Raw genomic sequence first — 24,336 nt, forward strand, 5'->3', positions numbered from 1 at the left:
AAGGAGAATTCAGCTAAAATTTTTGACAAATCGTTGAAGGCTGACTGTGGGACAAGAGCACTTTGGAACCACAGACACAAGGAAAATTCAAATGAGCTCTGAGGCTCTTCTTGCAAAAATTAAAAAAACCAATGAGAGTCAGGAGAAAGCCTCCTATAAGGTGCAGGCCTATTGGAGTGGAAGAGCAACCACTTTTAGAAAAGGCACAACATCCTGCCCAGATTCCTCCCCTCAAGACAGCAAACACTATCATCCTGAGGGACCTCATGAAAACTCGTTGCAAGTAGAAGGGAACCAAAAACAAAAACAAAAACACTCTGCCCCTGGAGCAGGAGGGATACATGTACGGCCCAGACCTAAAGCTGAGGTTGGGACAGGGTCACTGAGGTGGCTCGACCTCAACACCCAATGACATGACTAAGTGCTAACCTAAGACTAGGTCTCAATCAGTGCAACAAAGAATGTCCCTGTCCCCCACCCACAGCAGGATGGGAGGCACTGAGTAACTGCAGTCTTCCTACTCTTGGGAGAGCAACAAGAGCTTGTAGGAAGGCACTCTAAGGCACTGTACAAAGGGAAGACCTAAAGTTGAGGGTGGAGCGGCATAAAATACATATATTAGAACAGAATAAAAAGGTGAAAATCAATAATCCCTAAGCATTCATCTCAGAGAGACAGGAAAACAACAGAAAAATAAATGAAGGAAAGTACAATGAAGGGAATATAAAAGCTAAAAGCAAGAGAGAGGAACCTTGGAGACAAATTTGGATCTTTGATAATAAGAATAAAAATGTCCCCTGGTGACACCGATCAAAAAAAAAAAAAAAATAATGAAAGTATAAATAACCAAAACCAAGAATGAAAAAGGAACGTTACTTCAGATCATAAAAGAATTTTACAATCAAGTTTATGCCAATAAATTGGAAAATCTATGAAGATATAAAATTCCTAGAAAAGACATCCTGCTAAACTGACATAAGAAGAAAGCAATTTCCTTGAATCTAAAATAATTTTAATTGAATCCATAAATAAAAATCTTTTGTACAACAAACCTCTGGCTCAGATAGTTTCATCAACGGACTTTACTAAATCACTTAAGGAAGAAATAATAGCAGTCTTGTAAAAACTCTTCCAGAATATAGAAAAGAAGAAAATACACTCAAACTTGTTTTATGGGGAGAATCTTGATGTCAAAATCTAAAAAGAACATTACAGGAAGGGAAAATTACAGGCCAAAATCATAGATGAATATAGCTGCAAGTGTTTATGTCCAAAATACTGACAAACCAAATCTTACATATAAAAGAATAATATGTCATTATCAGGTTAGGTTTATTAATATTAGAAAATCGATTGATGTAATTCAACACATTAAATAGAATAAAAGGGGGAAAATCAAATGGTCGTCTCAAATAAAATCCAGAATAAAGCATGTGTAAATTTGTGATAAAAAAAATCCTAGCAAAATTAACATTAGAAGGGAATATTCTTAATGTGATAAAGAAGATCAACAGAAAAAATCTGGGCAAATCTCATACTTAGTGGTTAATCTTTTTCCCCAGGATTGGGACCACGATACAGATGTCCACTAATAGCATGTCTACGCAAACCGTGGTGGAGAGCCTCATCAAAGAAAGAAAGGAAGAAAAGAAAGAAAGAAGCAACATCTATGAGTTTTAGAAGGAAAAAATGATAGTTTCTTTGTGCATAATATGATTGTGTATATAGAAAATGCAAAAGACATTTTTTAGAGTAAATAAGTGAGTTTAACCATTTGTCTTGATAGAAAGTGAATATTTTTAAAAAATATTAATTCATATTTCTATTTATCAGCCACAGAGTTAAGAAAATGACATGTTCAAGCTATCATTTATAATAATAAAAACATCAAATACTTAGAAATAAATCTCATGAAAACGTTAAAACACTATCTTGAGAAACTAAATAAATTCTAAATAAATGGACGGAAATACAATATTCATAAATAGAAAAGGTCATTTTTATAGGCCCTCAATTTTTTCCAAACTGTTCTACAGAGTCAATAGAATTCAAAATCCCTTCAGATTTTTTTTGTGATAATTGACAAAATGATTATAAAACAGTTATGGATATGCAAAGGTCAACTAGCCAAGACAACCTGGAAGAACAACAAGATGGGAGAATTTACTCTGCTTAATACCAAGGCTGAGTATAAGCCTAAATTCATTCAGACGGTGTGTTTGTGCAAGGACGGACAAATAGACCAATAGACTAGAGAAGAAAGTAGAGAAATAGATCGATAAAATACAGTCATCTCATTTACAAAAAAGGTGCCTTTGAAGAGCAGAGGGGAAAGGACAGTTGTTTCAATAAATGGTCCAAATCCAAGGGATATCCATACAGGGGGAAAAATAAGACCTGACCGCCCTACCTGATATTATATACAAAAATCCATTCTAGGTGGTTGGTGGACATAACATGAAAGGTAAAACAAGATAATATGGAAGAATATCTTCATGTCATTAGGACAGGGAAATGTTTCTTTTTTTCTGAAGTATAATTGATATACAACATTATATTAGTTTCAGGTGTACAACATAATGATCTGACACTTTTATACATTGTGAAATGATCACCCCAATAGGTCTAGTTACCATCTGTCACCATATAAAATTAAAATTTTTTCTTCCTTGTAGTGGGAACTTTTAAGATTTACTTTCTCAGCATCTTTCAAATTTTCAATACAATTTTATTGACCACGGTCACCATGCTGTACATTACATCTCCATGACATCTATTTTATAACTGGAAGTTTACACCTTTTGATCTCCTTCACCTATTTCACCCACCCCCCCAAATCCCATCCTGTCCAGCAACCACCAATCTGTTCTAAAATCTATATTTTGTTTGTTCATTTGTTTTGATTTTTAGATTCCACATATGAATGAAATCATACAATCTTTGTCTTTCTCTCTCTTATTTCACTTAGCATAATACCCTCAAGGTTCTTCTATGTTGTCACAAATGGCAAGAGTCCATTCTTTTTCATGGCTGAGTAATATTCCACTATGTGTGCGTATATATATATATATATATATATATATACACACACACCATATCTTCTTTATTCATCCATCCATGGACACAGGTTGTTTTCATATCTCAACTGTGGTAAATAATGCTGCAATGAACATAAGGGTGCACATATCTTTTTGATAGTGTTTTCATTTCCCTTGGATAAATACCCAGAAAGTGGATTTGTTGGATCATATGGTAGCTCTATTTTTAATTTTTTGAGGAACCTCCATACTGTTTTCCATAGTGGCTGCACAAATTTACATTCCCACCAACAGTGCACAAAGGTTCCCTTTTCTCCACATCCTTGTCAACACTTGTTATTTGTTGTCTTTTTGATAATAGCCATTCTGACAGGTGTCACTGGTGATATCTCATTGTGGCTTTGATATTCATTTCCCTGATGATTAGTTCTATTGAGCACATTTTCATGAGCACCGTCTGTATGTCTTCTTTGGAAAAATGTCTATTCAGATCCTCTGTCCATTTTTTAATTGGATTTTTTTTTTGTTATTGAGTTGTATGAGATCTATTACATATTTTTAATATTAACCCCTTATCGGATATATGATTTGCAAATATCTTCTCCCATTCAGTAAGTTCCCTTTTTATTTTGTTGATGGTTTCCTTTGCTGTGCAGAGCTTTTTAGTTTGACATAGTCCCGTTCATTTTTGCTTTTGTTGGCACTGCCTTCGGAGTCAAATCCAAAAACATATCGCCAAGAGCGATGTCAAGGAGCTAACTGCCTACGTTTTCTTTTAGTTTTATGGTTTCTGGTCCTAAATTCAAGTCTTTAATCCATTTTGAGTTAATTTTTGTGTATAGTGTGAGATAGTGGTCCAGTTTCACTCTTTCGCATGTGGCTATTCTCTCATAAAGGTATTCTCTCACAGTTCTGGATGACGAGTCTGAAATCAATATCATTGGGCCAAATTCAAAGTGTCAGCAGGCCTTAGGGGAGAATCCGTTCTTTGCTTCTTCCATCAAGGAGATGGCTGCATCAACCAAGACTCTAATTCCTTGTTGTCTTATCTCTTGTGTCTGTGCCAAATCTCCCTCTGTCTCCTTCTTAAAATAAAGCATTTGACTGCATTTACAGTCCACTCAGATATCCAGGATAATCTCTTCATCTCAAGAGCCTTAAGTTAATTACATTCATAAAATCTATATAAGCTAGTATTTATATGTGCCAGGGATTAGGAACTGAAATATAGGGAACCATTATTCAGCCTACTGCACAATGTAACTGACAGAGGGCTCAAATCTTAACTATACAAAGAACACTTATTAAGCAACAAGAGAAAGGCAATTCAATAAAAAATTAAACATACAACTTCACAAAAGAGGATATCCAAATGGCAGGTAAACATACAAAAAAAACAGTCAACTCCATCAGAAGTCAGGGAAATGCAAACTCTCTAGAATGGCTTAAAGAGACTGACAGATCTCAAATTTTGCTGAGAGTATTAAGCAACTGGAAGTCTCACACACTCTTGATAGGAGTATAAATTGTTAAAACTACTATGGAGAACTGTTTATATTCTCTACTCAATGAGAAGTTAACAACTATGGCAAAGCAATTCCATTGCTACGTATATTTTCTGTAGTAATGCATGCAGAAGTCCACCAAAAGACAAGTCAAAGAATGTTCATGCAGCATTGTTCATAACAGCGCAGAGCTGGAAGCCAACCCAAACATGTGTCAACAGTATAATGGATAAATTAATCATGGTGCATTTATAGAACGGTATATCATTTGTGGCAGATCTTTCAGTGCTCCACCCATGTCTCCTTGTATTCCTCTGCCATCTTCATGGGTGTACTTTCATTTTCACCAGCCAACACCTGCATCTCTAGATCAGAAGGCTGTCTTTAGATTGCAGAAACCTAATTTACCACGCACCCAGAAAGCCAGTAGTGCCTGGAAATTTATGTACTTTATGGGTAACCTTTAACCTGTGAGTGACAGATGCAAGGGCATGAGTTTCCCAGATCCTCTTCCCTTGATCCACACACCTCTGACTTCAGGTTACACTCTGCTCAGAGCTCCCCCATGAGATTGGGCAAATACCCCTCAGGGGAAATTTGCTTTATATTGTACCTAACTTGCTTGGCCTCCAACCTTCCCAATCCTATTCCCACAGCTCCCTACCTTTTTTTTCCTTGGAATCTTATTAGGATTGATAAAATCACTTTAACACAAACCCTTGTCTCAGGTTTTGCCTTCTGAGGAACTCAATCTAAGACATTTTCAAATATGAAAATGAACAAACTATTGCTACATACAACAAGAGGAACGAACCCCACAGTAATAACACTGAGCAAAATGAGCCAAACACAAAAGAATACATACCGAATGGTTTATTTATATAAAGTTCAATACCAGGAAAAACTAACCTATATATTAGAAGTCAGGATATTACTTTGCTTTGAGGAGAAGGATAAAAAAGAGGAATAATGCATCAATGATGAAAGGAGTAAAAAGAGTCTTTCTGGGATGCACGCGGTGTTTTATTTCTCGATTTTTGTATTTATGTGGGTGTGTTCACTTTTGTCATAATACCTTGAGCCACAGACTTGTGATTTGTGTATTTTTCTATATTTAGTAGAATACTTAAATAAATATTTAAAAAATTAACAGCCACATATTTAACTACCATAATAGCTATAGCATTTTCAAAGCTATCCATGAAATCATCTATTTTCTAATTTATACTACAGCAGATATAAAGTTAAAATTTAAGATTTTATATATATATATATTCATTTATATATATATATATAAATGAATCGTTCAATATATGACCGAGTAATTGGATCATATCTCAATCATAACTAATTATTTCAATAAAAATAATAAGCTGGATGCACATATAAACTCTGTGAGATAAAAGACCAATTTTAGATAATGGTGTAATTTAGATGCACTTCCTTTGTTAGCTTGCCATTCTGCCTAAAATTAACCTTAATAAAACCCTTAGACAGTTCTTCTTTAATGACAATTTCAAATATGTTAAGAATTATTATCTTAGTAGTGTAATAGAGTTGAGAGGTAGTTAATACACTTAGATATAGGAGAAAGTATAGATGTTGGGTAGCCACATACTAGAGATAACGGATTTCCAAAAATGTTTATAGTTGCCTGGTTCCTCTGGTCCCGAAGAGATAAAAGTGAACCAAAGACAATTTCCAGCTACTTAATAATTTTGGTTAATGAAACTACAACTTCATCACCATTATCATTGTCATCCTTGTCCTAATCTTCAACTTTGGCATCATCAATATAAACTAGTAAGTATTTTATATTCTTAAGTAAAGGTTCTAGATTAAATTGTAGTCTGTATTATTAGAAAGAAAAGTCTATTAGGTTTTATCTATTAAAATTTTTCTTATTTAAAATGTTTGAAATGGCTTTTTTCCCACTAATGACAGATGCATTTCTTGAAGTTGTTCTTGGTATCCAGTTTACAGAGACATTGTCTGTAATACCATACATTGGGTAGCTTATAAACAACACAAATTTATTTCTTACAGTTCTGGAGGCTAGAAAGTCCAAGATCGAGATTCAGCGTCTGGTGGAAATATGTTTCCTGGTTCATGTATAGCTGTGTCTTCACATGACAGAAGAAAGAAGGAAGTTCTCTGGGGTCTCTTTTAAAAGGGCACTAATCTTATTCATGAGGTCTTAGCCCTCAGGACCTAATCACCTCCCAAAGGCCCCAGCTCCAAATACCATCTCATTGGGGATAAGGTTTCAACATAAGAATTTTGGGAGGACACAAACCTTCAGTCTATAGCAGATATGTTAAATTAGTATTAGAAAAAAAATAACAATAATTACACTGCAAATAGAATGCTTCTTCTTTTCAGTATAGAAATAGCTGCAGACAATAGAAATGTAGGTTGAACCTAAGCCAGTCTGACTAGGTTTTACAAAAATATAACAGCATTTCCTTTTAAAAGCAGACTTAATTTTAACAGAATGAGACAACTCAAATTAGAATGACTGTAAACCTTTATAATTTTTTACCTCTTGGCTTACAACTTGTTACATTTTTAAAAATTTAAACATAATAAAAAATGGACTTTTTTTTCCTTTTAAATTAAACCTGCCTAACTCTTTTGCATTTCAAGTTCTTACTCTGGAGTGGTAGCAAAGAGGTAAAACTATAGGGAAATTTATTAGGGTACAAACATTTGGAAATAATTTTGGGAAACAGTCCATGTATATTCCTATAACTAAAACAATCTTTAATATTTAATTTAATATTTAATATTTCTTTGAATTGAATGTTAATGCAGAAGGCTTGGCATGTTTCAACATTTCTCCTGCATAAATAGCAGTGAAGGCCATTATACTTAGCTTGCTTCCTGAAAAATTAATTCTACTCATATGTATGACAGATTATATTCAATATTAATTAAAAATGCCCAGAGCCCTAAAATTCAAATCTGTCGTCATGTGATGACACATATATGAACTTAAGAATATACATTCCCTCTACCATAAACTTCTCCCAAGTTTCTTCGGCTGGAATTAATTGTTCTACCCTTTTGGCATTCTAATTTGCTCAAAAATCTACTATAGAAATTTGAATTGCATCCCTTCAAAGTTCATATGCTTAAGTCCTAACCCTAGTACCTCAGAATGTGACTGTATTTGGAGATGAGGCTTTTAAACAGGTAATTAGGGTAAAACGAGGTCACATGGGTGGGCCCTGAACCAGTACGACTGGTTCCTTATAAGGAGAGGTGACTAGGACAAAGATACACATGGGGGAAAACCATGTGAAGACACCAGAGGAAGAAGGCCATCTGTAAGTCAAGTGTGAGAGAGGCCTTAGAAGACATCAACCCTGCAAATGCACCTCTGCTCCAAAGACAAACATAGGCTTAGAGTGAAGGGATGGAAGACAATACTCCAAGCTAATGGTGAACAAAAGACAGCAGGTGTTGCCATACTTTTATCAGACAAAGTAGACTTCAAGATAAAAAAGAAAATGAGAGACAAAGAGGGGCAGTATATAATGATAAAAGGGACATTCCACCTAGAGGATATAACAGTTACATATGCATCTAACACAGGGGCACCAAAGTACATAAAGCAATTATTAACAGACCTAAAGGGAGAAATAAACAGCAACACAATAATAGTAGGGGGCCTCAACGCCCCACTTACATCAATGGATAAATCATCTAGACAAGAAATCAACAAGGAAATAGTAGATTTAAAGGACAAATCAGATGGACAAAATAGATATATACAAAGCATTCCACTCCAAAACAGCAGAATATACATTCTTCTCAAGTGCCCATGGATCATTCTCAAAGATAGGCCATATGTTGGGAAATTAGGCAAGCCTTGATAAATTTAAGAAGATTGAAATCATTCCAACCATCTTTTCTGTTCACAATGCTATGAAGCTAGAAATCAACCACAAGAACAAAGCTGGGAAAGTGAGAAATATGTGGAAACTAAACAACATGCTATTGAACAACCATGGGATCATTAAAGAAGTCAAAGGGGAAATTAAAAAATACCTAGAGACAAAGGAAAATGAGAATACAACACACCAATTCTTAGGGGATGAAGCAAAATCTATCATAAGAGGGAAATTCATAGCAACACAGGTACACCTCAACAAGCAAGAAAAATCTCAAATAAGTAATCTTAAAATGCACCTAACAGAGCTAGAAAAGGAAGAAAAAATCCCAAAGTCAGCAGAAGGAGGTAAATAATAAAAATCAGAGCAGAAATAAATGAAATAGAGACTAAAATAACAGTAGAAAGGATTAATGAAACTAAGAGAAAGTTCTTTGAGAAGATAAACAAAATTGACAAACTCTTAGCCAGACTCACCAAGAAAAAAACAGAGAAGGCTCAAATAAATAAAATTAGAAATGAAAGAGGAGAAATTACAACAGATACTGCAGAAATATAAAGGATTATAAGAGAATACTATGAAAAACTATATGCCCACAAAGTTGATAACCTAGAAGAAATGGATGAATTCCTAGATTCATACAACCTCCCGAAACTGAATCAAGAAGAAATAGAGAATCTGAATAGAGAAATCACAAGTAAAGAGATTGAAACAGTAATCAAAAACCTCCCAAAAAACAAAAGTCCAGGGCCAGATGGCTTCTCTGGAGAATTCTACCAAATGTTCAAAGAAGATTTAGTACCTACACTTCTCAGACTATTCCGAAAAATTGAAGAAGATGGAATGCTTCCTAACACATTCTGTGAGGCCAACATTACCCTGATACCAAAACCATACAAGGACAATACAAAGAAGGAAAACTACAGGTCAATATTGCTGATGAACTTAGATGCAAAAATCCTCAACAAAATATTGGCAAACCAAATACAGCAACATATTAAAAGGACCGTACACAATGATCAAGTGGGATTTATTCTAGGGATGCAGGGATGATTCAACCTCCGCAAATCAATCAATGTGATACACCACATTAACAAAATGAGGAGTAATAATCACATGATCATCTCAACAGATGCAGAGAAAGCATTTGACAAGATCCAACATCAATTTATGATAAAAACTCTCAATCAAATGAGTATAGAAGGAAAGTACCTCAACATAATAAAGGCCATAGATGACAAAACCACAGCCAACATCAAACTTAATGGTGAAAAACTGAAAGCCATCCCTCTGAGAACAGGAACAAGAAAAGGATGCCCACTCTCACCACTCCTATTCAACATAGTATTGTAGGTATTAGCCAGAGCAATTAGGCAAGAGAAAGAAATAAAAGGGACTGAAGAAGTGAAACTCCTGCTGTTTGCAGATGACATGATCTTATATAGAGAAAACACTAAAGAATCCATCAGAAAACTATTAGAAATAATCAACAACTACAGCAAAGTTGCAGGATGCAAAACCAATTAAAAAAATAAGTTGCATTTCTATACACTAACAAGGAACTAGCAGAAATAGAAATCAAAAACACAGTCCCATTTACAATCACAACAAAAAGAATAAAATACCTAGGAATAAACTTAACCAAAGAGGTGAAAGACCTGTACACTGAAAACTATAAGACATTATTGAAAGAAATTGAAGAAGACATAAAGAAATGGAAAGATATTCCATGTTCGCGGGTTGGAAGAATAAACATAGTTAAAATGTCCATACTACCTAAAGCATTCTACAGATTCAATGCAATCCCAATCAAAATCACAATGACAATCTTCACAGAAATAGAACAAAGAATCCAAAAATTTATGTGGAACAACAAAAGATCCCACATAGCCAAAGCAATCCTGAGAAAAAAGAACAAACCTAGAGGCATCATAATCCATGACTTCAAAACATACTACAAAGATGTAGTAACCAAAACAGCATGGTACTGGCACAGAAACAAACAGATCAATGGATCAGAATTGAAAGCCCAAAAATAAAACCACACACCTATGGACAGTTAATCTTTGACAAAGGAGCATACAATGGAGAAAGGAAATTCTCCTCAATAAATATTGTTGGGAAAACTGGACAGCTTCATGCAAAAGAATGAAAGTAGACCATGATTTTGCACCGTACGCAAAAATTAAATCTAAATGGATTAAAGATTTGCAGGTAGGACCTGAAACCATAAAATTCCTAGAATAAAATACAGGCAGCACACTCTTTGACATTGGTTATATCTTTTCTAATACCACGTCTACTCAGGTAAGGGAAACAAAAAAGAAAGTTATCAAATGGGACTACATCAGACTAAAATGTTCCTGCAAAGCAAAGGAAACCATCAACAAAATGAAAAGACAACCCACCAACTAGAAGAAAATATTTGCAAATCATTTATCAGACAAAGGGCTGATCTCCAAAACATATAAAGAACTCAAACAACTCAACAAACAAACAAACAACCCAATTAAAAAATGGGCAGAGGATATGAACAGACATTTTTCCGAGGAATATATACAGATGGCCAACATGAAATGATGCTCAAAATCACTAATTATTAGGGAAATGCAAATCAAAACTACCATAAGATATCACCTTACACCTGTCAGAATGGCTATAATTACCAAGACAAAAAACAACAAATGTTGGAGATGATGTGGAGTAAAAGGAACCCTCATACACCACTGGTGGGAATACAAACTGGTGCAGCCATTATGGAAAACACTATGGAGAGTTCTCAAAAAATTAAAAATAGAAATATCATACAATCCAGCTATCCCACTACTGGGTATTTACCCAAAGAACTTGAAATCAATGATCCAAAGAGATTTATGCATCCCTATGTTCATTGCAGCATTAGTCATAATAGCCAAGATGTGGAAGTAACCCAAGTGCCCATCCATAGGTGAATGGATAAAGAAGATGTGGTATACATTTACAATGGAATACTACTTAGCCATAAAAAAGACAAAATCGTCCCATTTGAAACAACGTGGATGGAGCTTGAGATTATGATGTTAAGCAAAATAAGCCAGACAGACAAAGACAAATACTACATGATTTCACTCATATGTGGAAGATAACACATACATGGATAAAGAGAAGAAATTATCGGTTACCAGAGGGAAAGGGGGCTGGAGGGGTGGGCAAAAGGGATAGAGAGGCACATATGTATGGTGATGGATAAAAATTAGACTAGTGGGGGTGAGCACGATCAAGTGTATTCAGGAATCGATAAATAATAACGTACACCCAAAATTACACAATGTTATAAACCATTATAATCCCAATAAAATTAATTGGAAAAAAAGAAGAAGAAACTGACCCTGCTGACACCTTGGTTTTGAACTACTAGGCTCCAGAACTGTGAAAAAAGAAATTTCTATTTTTTGAAGCCACTCAAGTCTGGTACTTTGTTATGGCAGCCCTTGCAAACTATCAGAGTACATAACACACTGTTTTTAGCTAGAGATAATTGTACATGAGAATATTTTAGACGTTTGAGAGTGGAGATCTTGTCCTCTTCCTCTTGTTCTACTTCTTCCTCTTGATTTCTTTTTTTTTTCTTCTTGTCCTCTCTTCTCTGCTTCTTCTTCTCCAACTCCTTCTTCATGATTTCTCTCACAGTCCCTATTTATTTGTCAATAAAGTTTTTAATGAATAAAAATTTGTGGACAGCAACTCCGACATTTAGAGAAGGCAGATTAGAGAAAATAATGGAAATACTTCAGGAAAAATGAAAATAATAAATATTTACCTAAAATTTTCAAAAATAAGAAAATTGGGGGAGCTGGCCCCGTGGCCTAGTGGTTAAGTTCAGTGTGCTCCACGTTGGCGGCCCAGGTCCAGTTCTCAGGCATGGACCTACACCACTTGTTGGTGGCCATACCATGGCAGCAACCCACATACAAAACAGAGGAAGACTGGCACAGATGTCAGCTCAGGGCAAATCCTCCTCAAGCAACAAAAAAAAACAAAACAGGAAGATTGGCCACAGATGTTAGCTCAGGGTGAATCTTCCTCAGCAAAAAAAAGAAAGAAAGAAAGAAAGAAAATTGGAAAGACTATTCTCTCCCTTTTGAACAAAGTTCCTCACTTACTTCAATTTTCACTATTCTGAAGGCATGCTACTTGACAGACTTTGTGTTTGGAAATTTATCATGCTGCCTGGAATCCTTGCTTTCCTTTTCCTCCCTCCTCCCTTCTCAGTCTTCTGTTAAAAGTTGTCAAGTAAAACGTGCACCTAACTCCTAAAACTCTGAACGTGCTATTAACTTGTAACATTCTTTATGATTTTGTCTGTCTTAAAGAATAGTTTAAGCACAGCCTCACATAATCCAAAGCACATTTTGTTTCTGATGTCTTCACAATATGATCAAACCATGATATTGCCAATGTAACTCACACATGGGCTGCAGCTTTCAACATGACTTAAATCAAACACAAAGTCTGTTCTGTAAACATTAATGGTTCCAAGCCCATAAGATAATGAAAAAAAGAATATAATTAACGACCACTGTGTTTTCTTATCCGATAGACAGGTGCACTTTCACTGGTGTTGAAAAATTATGGCTGAGTTCCAAGACCATAAAGCCATAGGTGGATTCCTATTATACAAGATTTATGATAGTTATTCACAGATTTCATTGTTACCATGCATGTAATAAGCTTGATAATGGCATTACTCCACATGTAACTCAGCAATTATAAGAAAGTATATCAGAATGTTACAAAGTCTAACAATGACTTGAATATTAAGAGTATAATCCTCTTCCTATTTAAGTATGAAAAGCACTTAGTAATTTATAATCTAGATATGTCAAGCCCGTTACAAGTACTTTAAAGTGCTATCCTTTATTTTTTTAAAAATGAAATTCTACAAGGATGGTAGAAAGACTTTTCATTACAATACCATTTTATACAGTTTGAATGATCTATCAACGTGTATAACCTATTTATACAATATTAAAAATTTTACATTAGAAAAAAGAAGTATTAGCATGTATCATATTTAAAAATATATTTTAGAGTACAAGCAATAATTTCAAATGAAAGATTTATGTTCCCAAGTTTTACTTTAATAATTGCTAAGATTTATTAATTGCGTACCAAGTGCCAGGTACTACGATGAGTGCTTTCTTTTTTAATCCTCACAATAGCCTTATAAGATGAATATTTTTTTTGTTTCTATGTTATACACAAGGAAACAAAAACAAGTAGCTTGAACATCTTTTATGTGGTGCAATGAAGATTCCAAACCAGGTTGTAGATTCCAAAGCTTTGTACCTAATGCTCAAAACTGCCTCCTAAGCATGAACAGTAGGTAGCATTATTATTCATGATTCCCTAACTATTCAATAAACGTTTGAATATAAATGAATGAATGTTCTTTTTGTAGGACTATATAGGCCTATAAGCAAATGGTGGCAGAAATTTTGCAGAGCATATTGATGAGAAGAGATCTCCTTAAGGATATAATAAATAAAGACATTGTACTTAAAATGAATTTGAGTAAGTTCATAAACAACATTGGTGATAAACATCTAAAACCAAAAACATGATACTCCAGTGTAAATGAGAACGTGGAAAGGAACACCACGATACATTCTATGTACTCAATAAAAATATACTGAACTACTACTAAGTGCCAAAAAAGAAAAACAGTATGTTTTCATGGAATTTACTATCTAGTAGACAAGACAGATAATTATCTAGAAGAGTGATAAGAGATGAGGCTAAAGAAGTCAGAAAGACTAAATCAAGTCTGATTGTTTCAGCCACTTTAAGGAATTGAGGAATTTTTGTTACTGAAAAGCATGGAAAATCATTAAAGGGGGTCAAGCAAGGGAATAACAAGTTAATACTTGCATTCTAAATAGATAACTCTTCAATGTGAAGAAAGGATTAGAGCTACAGTGCAAACCTAAGGGGACTAATTAAAGAGTGGTTGGTGTAATCTCTCCCTGACTTGACAGTGACTTGAAAAAGAGAAATATTAAATAAACAAAAAGGCAGGATTAGGTGACTTAATAAATGATGGATGATAAAGAAAAGGTGGGTATACAGGATGATTCCCTAGAACCTGGACCAGAGAATGTATGGCGGTATGATTTACCTAGCTAGAGAACATTGGAGAGTTGTAGAAAGTTCATGAGTTCATTTTTTGGACATGTTTGATTTCAAGTGCTTGTAAAACATTCAGGTAGATATATTACTTTATTGGGCCTATAAATCAGGAATTCAGAAAAGATGTTTGATCTGAAGATATAAATGTGCAAGTCATCCGCATATAGCCATGAATATGGATAAGAACACCTGAGAGGGAATAAAAAGTGGGAAAAGAAGAAAGTCTAGGAGAGCTCTATGAATCTCACTAGTTCAAGTCAGATATAGAAGTTGGCAAAAGAGACTGAGAAGTGATGAGAAAATCAGGTAAGTACTAGCTATGTCAGGGAAATACTAATTGAGTAGCTAGTTCGCAATCAACTACGTGGAATGCTACAAAGACATTACAGAAAAGAAGAATGTAAATAACCCAAAAAAGAAACCATAGCCAGGATTATTTTTATCACTGTCAATGGCTGACCACAAGATCTTTATGAAAGATGAAGTCAAAATTTGTTTCAGAACTCTACTATGTAACTATCTTACATATAACTATAGTCTGACAAGGGAAAAGATTAACAAATTGGACTACATTCACATTAGGAGCTTCTGTTCGTTGAGACACCATTAAAGAAATATAAAGGCACACTATAGAGTGAGAAATGACATTTACAATCCAAATAACTGACAGAAGGCTCAAATACCAATTATGTAGAGAACACTTACAAATCAACAAGCAAAACACAATCCAATAATAATTAAAAAAAACTGGCAATCACTTCCACAGCCTCACATAAGAGATAACCAAGCGGCCAGAAAACATATGAAAAAATTGTCAACCCAACTAGAAATCAGGAAAATGCACATTGATACCACAATGTGGTACGTCTATAACCTCACCGGAATGGCTGAAAAAGAGATCAACGATTCCAAGTTCTGGTGAGGTTATACCAATTGGAAGTCTTACACACTTTCATTGGGTATACAAACTGTTAAAACTACTATGGAGAACTGCTAATATTTTCTACTAAATGTGAAGCTAAGAACAACATAAGAACCAGCAATTCTACCGCTGGTTATATATTTCCTATAGTAATGTCTGCACAAGCCCACCATACAAGACTGTTCACAGCAGCATTATTCATAAGAGCCCAAACTGGACACAACCTAAATGCCTGGTGTTTGTTTCTCTATCTCTTCTTGACTCTAATCTTTCTCTCACAAAGTTCTCCCAGTTTTAAACCATATTTTATATGAACTATGTCATCTCTCTTATATGTCACATCAAACTCATTGAAATGAAGGGATTCTATCCACCCAAATCAGAAATAATTTTAAGCAGGTAAAATTTGTTCAGAGTGGAGCAGGCAACACACTCATAGAAACAAAATCATAACTGGTTGGCTAATAGCTGCCTCCTGTTATCCCAAGACAAAGTATAGGGCTGGAGCCTGTGAAAATCTGGAAAGTGTCATTATAAGAACAAATCAAGGAGATGTAAAAGAAGAAAAAGAGAAAGAACACAATAAGCATCCGTCTTTGCTTGGAATATTGAATTTTGTAGGAATCCAGATGAGTGCTAGTTAAATGCCAGCAACTCCATTCAATGTGATAAATCTTTATTATTCCATCAATGTGATAAATGTGTGCCTACTAGCTGCTGGGTACTAGTTACCAGCTCCTTTAAAGCACTAATAATCCCAATGGGCAGATTAGAAAGCTGTCAGCTAACAATTGTTTAGTAATGAAGGCATATCACTACGTCCTTAAGTGCCAAGAGTCTCAGCACCCTCCTTATTTTTTTTTTTTAAGTAACTGCTCCTTGTCAAAGTAATTTCATTAGTAGTGAAATCACAGACTCCGACTGATTAGAACTATTGCCTTGGCAACGTATGTACGAAGGCTGCTTTAGGGAAACAGGACTGGATCCGTGGGATGTTGTCCATAGATATGCTGATGTCATGGCATCTGGAGGGGAAACAGAAAATGGACTCATCTGTAAGCCAGTTGGTCTCTAAACACAAAGTTGTCATTGGTTTGCTCACTGATTAATTTCATTGAGGCTTTCTAGTTCCACTAGGCCTCTCTTAAAAAAAATTAAAATAAAATAGAAGAAGCTTGGATCCAAGAACATTTCTCTTGTTTGTGCATGTGGCCATTCTGTCCTTTTTTTCCTACCTTTGTAAAATGTGTTTAGAAATATTGGCTATATTGATAGCCTCAAAATTTATTAATCTTAATGCTGTTTTGTTCTTACGAAGCAGTAAACCATGAGAGCACCAACTGAGTCTGTATTTCCTATGATTAAAATTATCATCTAGAAAGATGTTCAGGTTTAAGGCTCAGGTGAAATTGGCTAACTCGGGAAGAGCACATTCCTTCAAGAGAGACATTAATAATACATGCTTTTCATGGCATTTTCCAAGTATTCTCATTTGGAGCTTATACTAGATTCAATCCATCTACACAACAATATCACTTATAGACAAAACAATTCCAAATCACAGGTGGTCCCGACAAGAAAATGTTTGTTTAAAATAATATAGATTTCAAGCAACAAACCAAGCTAGAACTCAGGATTCTGGTCAAAATATCTTTTTCTTCATGCTTTTAATTTTGCTCTTAATAGTAATATTTTAATGTGACAAACTGCATTCTTTAGATCTTAAGTATATAATCAATTCATTAGGATATAATAAGCATCACCTTAGCATCACTTGATTATTCAGCCTATTAATTGCATATTTTCTTTGTTATTTTTGTTTCTCTTATTCTATTTGCGGGATCTCTTCCACTCAAAAATGGCAACCCCAGTCCCGAGAGCTGGAAAGGAATTATTTTGTACATTATTAATTATATTCTATTTACAAATTTCATTAATTGTTGGTTTGAGAGATTTCTGCCAATTGTTTTAATCAATTTACTTCTGAGTCCATCTTAGACTTTGGTGTCTGGAATTGATGTGATAATTGTTATGCCCTTTTGCTTAAAGTAAAATTTGAATAAATTCAGTAAAAATAAAATCACTATCAAGCTAGTATCTACATTTATTGAAAAACTGAAGAGAACTGGAGGAAGTTCGTTTGTAAATTTCTCAGTTATACACTGTGTATATTAAATTTTAAAGTTCCTTCCATACCTGACATTTTCTGAATCTTTACTTAGTAAAATCTTACAGACCATTTTTAGCCATAATACACATGTATAAACAACTTCTATATATTGCTAGGAGCAAATAAATTTTTATTCTTATTGAATGTATTAATTATTTCTTTTCCTCCCACAATAAATATTTATTCCCATTTGAATTCGCAGGTCATTTCTATATACTCACAGCCTTAAAGAATAAGACTGAGCTTAAACCAAAATGAAATAAGTCCTCCTTATATTTAGATATAATTTACAAATATGTGGAACCTACTTCAATGGAAGTGTTGAAACTAGTAAACCAAACTATTCCAGTTCTTTTTTTGAGATTATTACAATTCTATTACAAAATGGAGGACAGATTAGCTAAACTATGAAACAAAGACAAACAATCAAATATCCAGATCACCAAGGCAAAGGCTACAGATCCCCTTTACATTACAGAGGATCAATTCTATCTGTAAAGATCTCCACAGTCTCTCTGATATATACTAGTGGTGCCCTCTCCTTTTTCCTTATATCTTTGCTTCTCCATCTCACTAGACTTAAAACCATCATCCACCTGCTTCAGATAAACTTAAAATTGTCTTATAAATAGAGATTTCTGCCAAAACCAAATTAAATAGAAAGCAAAAAGAAGAAGCAGAGAACATTAAATTTCCTTTAGGCTCCCTGCCTAATTCTTCTTGGGCTCAGAGCCCAATTTCCACTGAGCCCATTCTGGTTTCTTTAAAGCCATGAATACAAAGGCCAGTCCTTATTATCATGATCACTCAGTCTTATCTAGCTTGTCATATTCTGAAGAACATTTCTAGTTTCTAGTTTATTTTTCTAATGGCCTTATTTATGCATACAAGATTTGAATGGGCTTGATTAGGTTACTTTTCACAGGCTAACTGAAAAATGCATTACAAATAAGACTATACACTATCTCTTGCTATTTTCACTATCCACTTGAATAGAAGTCTGTGAAAACAGCTGTCTGTTCCAATACTAGATTATTTTCACTATAGAATTAACTATTGTTTGACTATGAATGTAATTGTAATCATTAGTTCCTCAAGGGTGATGAGCCACTAGAGAGCTGACCCATCTCTGCTCCTGATGGAAGTCCTGTAAACCTGATTGATGTCAACCTCTAAATTTGATGAACAACAAAATATTAGTGCTCTAAAAACTGAATAGACTTTTACTCAGGGAAAGGGTTATGGTGTCATTCTAGTGAAACCACAAGCAAAAATGTTACTTCCTTTAGGATAATATATATTTCCAAATTAAATATTTTCACAAATTAAGTAGGCTTACTTCCCAAATCACTCATTTTTAATAGATTTTTATAAAGGCCTAATCTGTGCCCAAATTTTTATATGTAGTACCTAATAATATTTTTTAAAGCTACTACTTACTAATAGATTACTATGTCAAGGAACTATATCAAAAACTTAGCATGCTTCATTTCTTTTAATCTTTACAACACCCTCTAAAGTGGAAGGTGCTCCTTCACTTATGAGTAAACTGGCTCTAGGAATTAAACTGCTTGCCCAAGTACAAAAATCTGATAAGTGGTTGAAAAAGACTCAAGCTCAGGTCCTTTTTGTCTTCTGTGGTATTTCCAATTCTTTACTTGCAGAAAAGCTCCAGGTTCTAAATTGCTTGTACCTTAGGGTCTTTACACAGTGACTACCTCAACCAAGATGGGATTGATAGCCAGAATACTATAGAAAACTGGCTAAGAATTTGAATTCCTTGGGAGATTTCTTAGCTCAAGATACACACCAGACAAATGAAAACAGGACAAATCTCTACTGGGGGATGTTCTGACTAGTAATTCTCAAACTTTTCGAGGCTTGAAAATCAGAGAAGCCAAGAAGAGCCTGAGGAAACATGATGACTCAATGTAACATGGGGTCCTGGATGGGATCCTAGAAGAGAAAAAGGACCTTAGGTAAAAACTAAGGAAATCTGAATAAAGTAGGGACTTTAGTTAATAATAAATCAATATTGGTTCATTAATTCTGATAAATGTAAGACGTTAATAATAGTGTAAATTGGGTGTGTGGTATATGGGAACCTGTATACAAGTATCACAAATCTTCTGTAAATCTAGTGGCTGGCCAGATGGTGTAGTGGTTAAGTTCATGCACTCCACTTCAGCGGGTGAGAGTTCACAGGCCTGGATCCTGGGCATGGACCTAGCACTGCTGATCAAGCCATGCTGTGGCAGGCGTCCCACAAATAAAGAAGAGGAAAATGGGCATGGATGTTAGCTCAGGGCCAATCTTCCTGAGCAAAAAGAGGAGGGTTGGTGGTGATGGATGTTAGCTCAGGGCTAATCTCCCCCCTCCAACTCCCAAAATCTGTAAATCTGAATCTCTTCTAAAATAAAAGTTTACTTAAAAAATTACAAAATATGCTACACTGAAATTCATTTTTACTAAATGAGACCTATAAACATAATTCTCAAACTGAAAGCAATATATTTGGTGAAGACTTATCAGAACCATATAAAGGCAACTTTATTTGGTGCATCCTATCTATGTGCAATATTCCAATCTGCAACTTAAATTAACTAACGTTTGGTTCATATTCTGTTTGGGTCTGCTGGTCATTTTAGTAATGTTATTTTTATAAAACCTACGTCATTAGTTTCATATTTATCATCAAGGCATGACTTTTCACTAACTTCTGAACTAGAGTCAGTCTGTTTCCTTATGTGTAAAGTGGGGATAACAATAGATAACTCCAAGAATTGAGGTTAGGATGAAATAAGATAATGACATCAAGTGTAGTGGAAGATCATATATGTAAGCTCTTAAAATATATAGCTATCCTACTCAAACATCATTTTTGAGTATAGAACATCAAATTTTGCTGCCCTGACTGTAACCATATGAAAACTTTCAGAGGGCATGTGGAGTAGATTAGAAAGATCCCTTTGAGACTTCACTGCAAGATGGGCTAAGACACACATAGCATCTGGATGAATCACCAAACACGAACATTGGGGTGTTACAACACTGACGTGCAGCCACCATTTCTGAAGATTTGCTGTCTCCCTCCTTCTAGGTCATGTTGTTCCCTGTGACCTATGCCTGCCTACCCTGTGGAGTTGGCTTAGACACTTAGTATGCTTATGATCCTTATTTCAAAGTCAGTTCTTATCTGTCCATTTCAATTTTGGTAGCCAGATGAGTCGTTTGATGATGATGTCTTGGTTGAAATAAATAATTCACTGGAAACTCCTCTTAATAGCGTGAACCTTAGTGCAGAACGCTTTTATTCATCTATCAGAATTATTTTCTTATCCCTCAGGAATATTCACTACCACATGTAAGGTGACCAACCCCACTCCCCAACCAGTGGAGTAGCATTTTGCATAATATTTTTTAAAAAAGGAGATCTGCATCAGAGATGATTTGGGTTCTTTTAAATCAAACAACTCACTTTCTCAAATTGAGGAGAAGTTTGAGGCTTATCATTATAATAAAAAGTGGTCAAATTCTTAACAAATCAATGTACTTCCTACCAATTGCATAAATGATTCCTACAGGATAATTTATATGCTGGGTAGTTCATTTGTGTTAACAGGAATTAATAAAGTGAACAGCCTTTAAAAAGAGAAAGAAAAAAATCATAAAAGGTAAGTGAGAGGAGGTGCTCATATGTAGAGAAGCAGGACTATTTGCCAGAATGGTGACCTAACATGCAAAATGTTAGGGCTGACCTGCCTTAGTACAATATGTACACCAAGTTTTTCAAAAGTGGGGATGAGTGCCTATCGATCTATTTCCTACTATTTTTTGCTCAGTTCTTGTGAACTACAGTAAACACCTCTGAGCTGACCGGTCAGGTTTGGAGGAGAGTCACAAAGTGAGACACAGAACACAGCAGGATTACAACCAGGACCTGAATGAGGCACCTGGTCCTTGGAGTCTTCCTAAGACATCCAGACAATGGCGAGACAGCAACAGCATTTCTGTTAAGGTCATTATATTGCTGTCTTTAAAATGAGATGTCTCTGTTGTGAAGAAACCACCATCTTATTTTCCTACCCTTTTCTCTTCTTATCTTCTTCTACAGAAAATCACAAACATTTAGTCCTAAAATGAATTACATAAGTAATGTTATCATAATCTTTAAGAGATAAATGAAATAATCTAATCTATAGTTTCTAGCAAAGTACAAAGATATTATCTTTATGGAAAACTCACATCTGTAAAGAGTTGCATACAGATTGAACTAAATTTCCCAAGGAACAGCCTGGGTCCATATTTACAATCTGGCAATAATCATATTTGCTATAAATGATGAAAAAGACCGCTTGTGTTGTACATGTAGGCATGAAAGGCCTTTAGATATATTTGCTTTTATGGCTTCTGACATGTGGCAAATTAAGGCATATTTTACAGATTTCAATTCTACTCATTCTCAAATACCACTGAGCAGCTGAATAGCTTCTTTTTAAGATCCATACTTAGGCTAAGCCAGAAACTAGTTTGTGAAAACCAAGTCATTATATATTGTGGACTCAAAATTCAATTTAACATTATTTTATATTTATAATCATTTATCCATATATATTAATGGCCATCATCACATGCGTCTCCTATTTTATCAGAGGTCAAAAACTAACCACAGGATCGGATAAACCTAACTGTGTGTGTGTGTGTGTGTGTGTGTGTGTGTGTGTATGTATGGAAAATAGCATATACAACGTAAATTTATCTAAAGAATTCAATGGGTTAAGATGTTTAAAATTTTCTTTCCTCTTATTGTATCATTTCTAGCAACAAGTTTTATGTCTGTAAGTCATAGTTCTACAAATATTTTGTTGCTGAATGTTTCCACGCTGGTTTGAGATTGCTCCTTTAGCATTACATGCTGGGCTACAGGATTGGGGGTGACATTCAAAGACTCATGTACCAAAAGTGAGCACTGCTAATGTGGAGGGAAGCCTGTCTTATGACCACGCGTGACAATATATTAACTCTTTGAAATCAAGTGTATTCATGAATTTAAATGCATATTTAACAGTTATTTTATGAGATTTGGGACAAGGATTTAGATCTCCTCTATAAGGAAGAATTGAGAAGTGCTTTATCTATCTGGCTATATACTTTAAAGAACTAATATTTACTATTTCCTTGTGTTTTATAATCAAAATTTCACTAAATGGGAGTGAAACAGTTTGATTTAGTTTTAATGGCAACATGTCCTCTCAAATCCAACTCTTAACAGCCAGAGAAGAGAACAAAATTCTCTCTTGTTTGAAAACTATCAGTTACCTGAACCTGAAAAAGAAACCTGATGACTTACACCTAACTTCTTCCTAGAAATAATAGCAAATACTGTTTGCTATGAGCAAATTACTTGCCAATCTACCTCAAAGAAATCCTAATACTTTAATGATCATTAACAAAATAACGTTTGAAAAGTGGCCTGAACCTTTCTATGAATGAAACGCATTATTATATAACTTAAATGTATTGTATGAGTAAACACACACATATATAACTTTTGATAACATGTAAGATAAATATTAAATTTGACAACAAGTTACACAATCAGGTTGAGTTAACTTCATAAATAGTTAGAGGCAACCAAGTGAACTGATTTCACACTTCCTAGGAGGAAATTTTTTAAAGAATATCTAAATTCTTTTCATAAACAGGATTGTCTACATATATATCTGAATCACCTTTCCACGAAGGACCAAGACAACTGAATTGCCAGACTGAGTCACATTTTCTGTAAAGTACAATATTTCCTCTGTTTCTGTGATGAATTTGTCTTGTTTTGAGCTCTTAAACACAGAACAGTGAGGCTGTCTACATGTCAAATTGAATTAAGACCAATATTTTTTGGTGTCCCTGGGCATCCACAGGTGGTCCCCTGCATCTCACTCTTGTCTAAAGTCATATAGTCTTTAAAATTATCTCACATGTAGAACACATTTGCACATTATGATATTATCACTCTGATAAAGAGTTCTCCCCTCACCACTAATCAAAATAGACCACTCATTCTCTCACCCCTCAGTTCTCTTTATAGCACCTATCAAATGCCGACATTATTCTTTCTGCCTATCCGTTTGTGTGTCTGTTTCTCACCAGTCTATGATAGACTTGTTTATGGTCTCTCTCTACCACTAGAATTTCATCTCCATGAGGGCAAGGAACTTGCTTTATCTCCTGCTACAGCCTAGCACTAGAATGACTCCTGGCACTTTTTAGAAACTCAGTAATTATTTCTTGAATGAATAAGCAAATGAATAAATAACTGTAATGCTTTTCATTAGAAAATGTCTTTTTACTTCTATGAGAAGGTTACCTATACACTTCTTATTTTATTCCCTGCTTAATGCTCTACGTTAAGCTGAGGCAACATTAGCTGTTCATTAAAATTAGCATAAGTTCAAAGAATAACTTAGTAGTTCATTAAAAGTGTATCTGCATGCCTTTACAAGTTTAATACATCCAATACCCTTTCATAGATTTTCAGTTATAGTTCAGGCTGGTAGATTTATGTAGACCTTAAAATTATTATACGCAGAATTTATTGGCTCAAAATTATAGCCACATAGAGATGACAAGCAACCATATT

At 34.7% G+C, this 24,336-nt stretch overlaps 1 protein-coding gene across 7 annotated transcripts in view; it reads right to left on the reverse strand.

Annotated features, from left to right (window-relative positions):
- CFAP299 (cilia and flagella associated protein 299) overlaps positions 1-24,336 on the reverse strand; it is a 562,838-nt gene that overhangs the window by 172,554 nt on the left and 365,948 nt on the right. The window lies entirely within an intron of this gene.

This window comes from Equus caballus, chromosome 3 (genome assembly GCF_041296265.1).
Source record: "Equus caballus isolate H_3958 breed thoroughbred chromosome 3, TB-T2T, whole genome shotgun sequence".
NCBI classification, from domain to species: domain Eukaryota; kingdom Metazoa; phylum Chordata; class Mammalia; order Perissodactyla; family Equidae; genus Equus; species Equus caballus.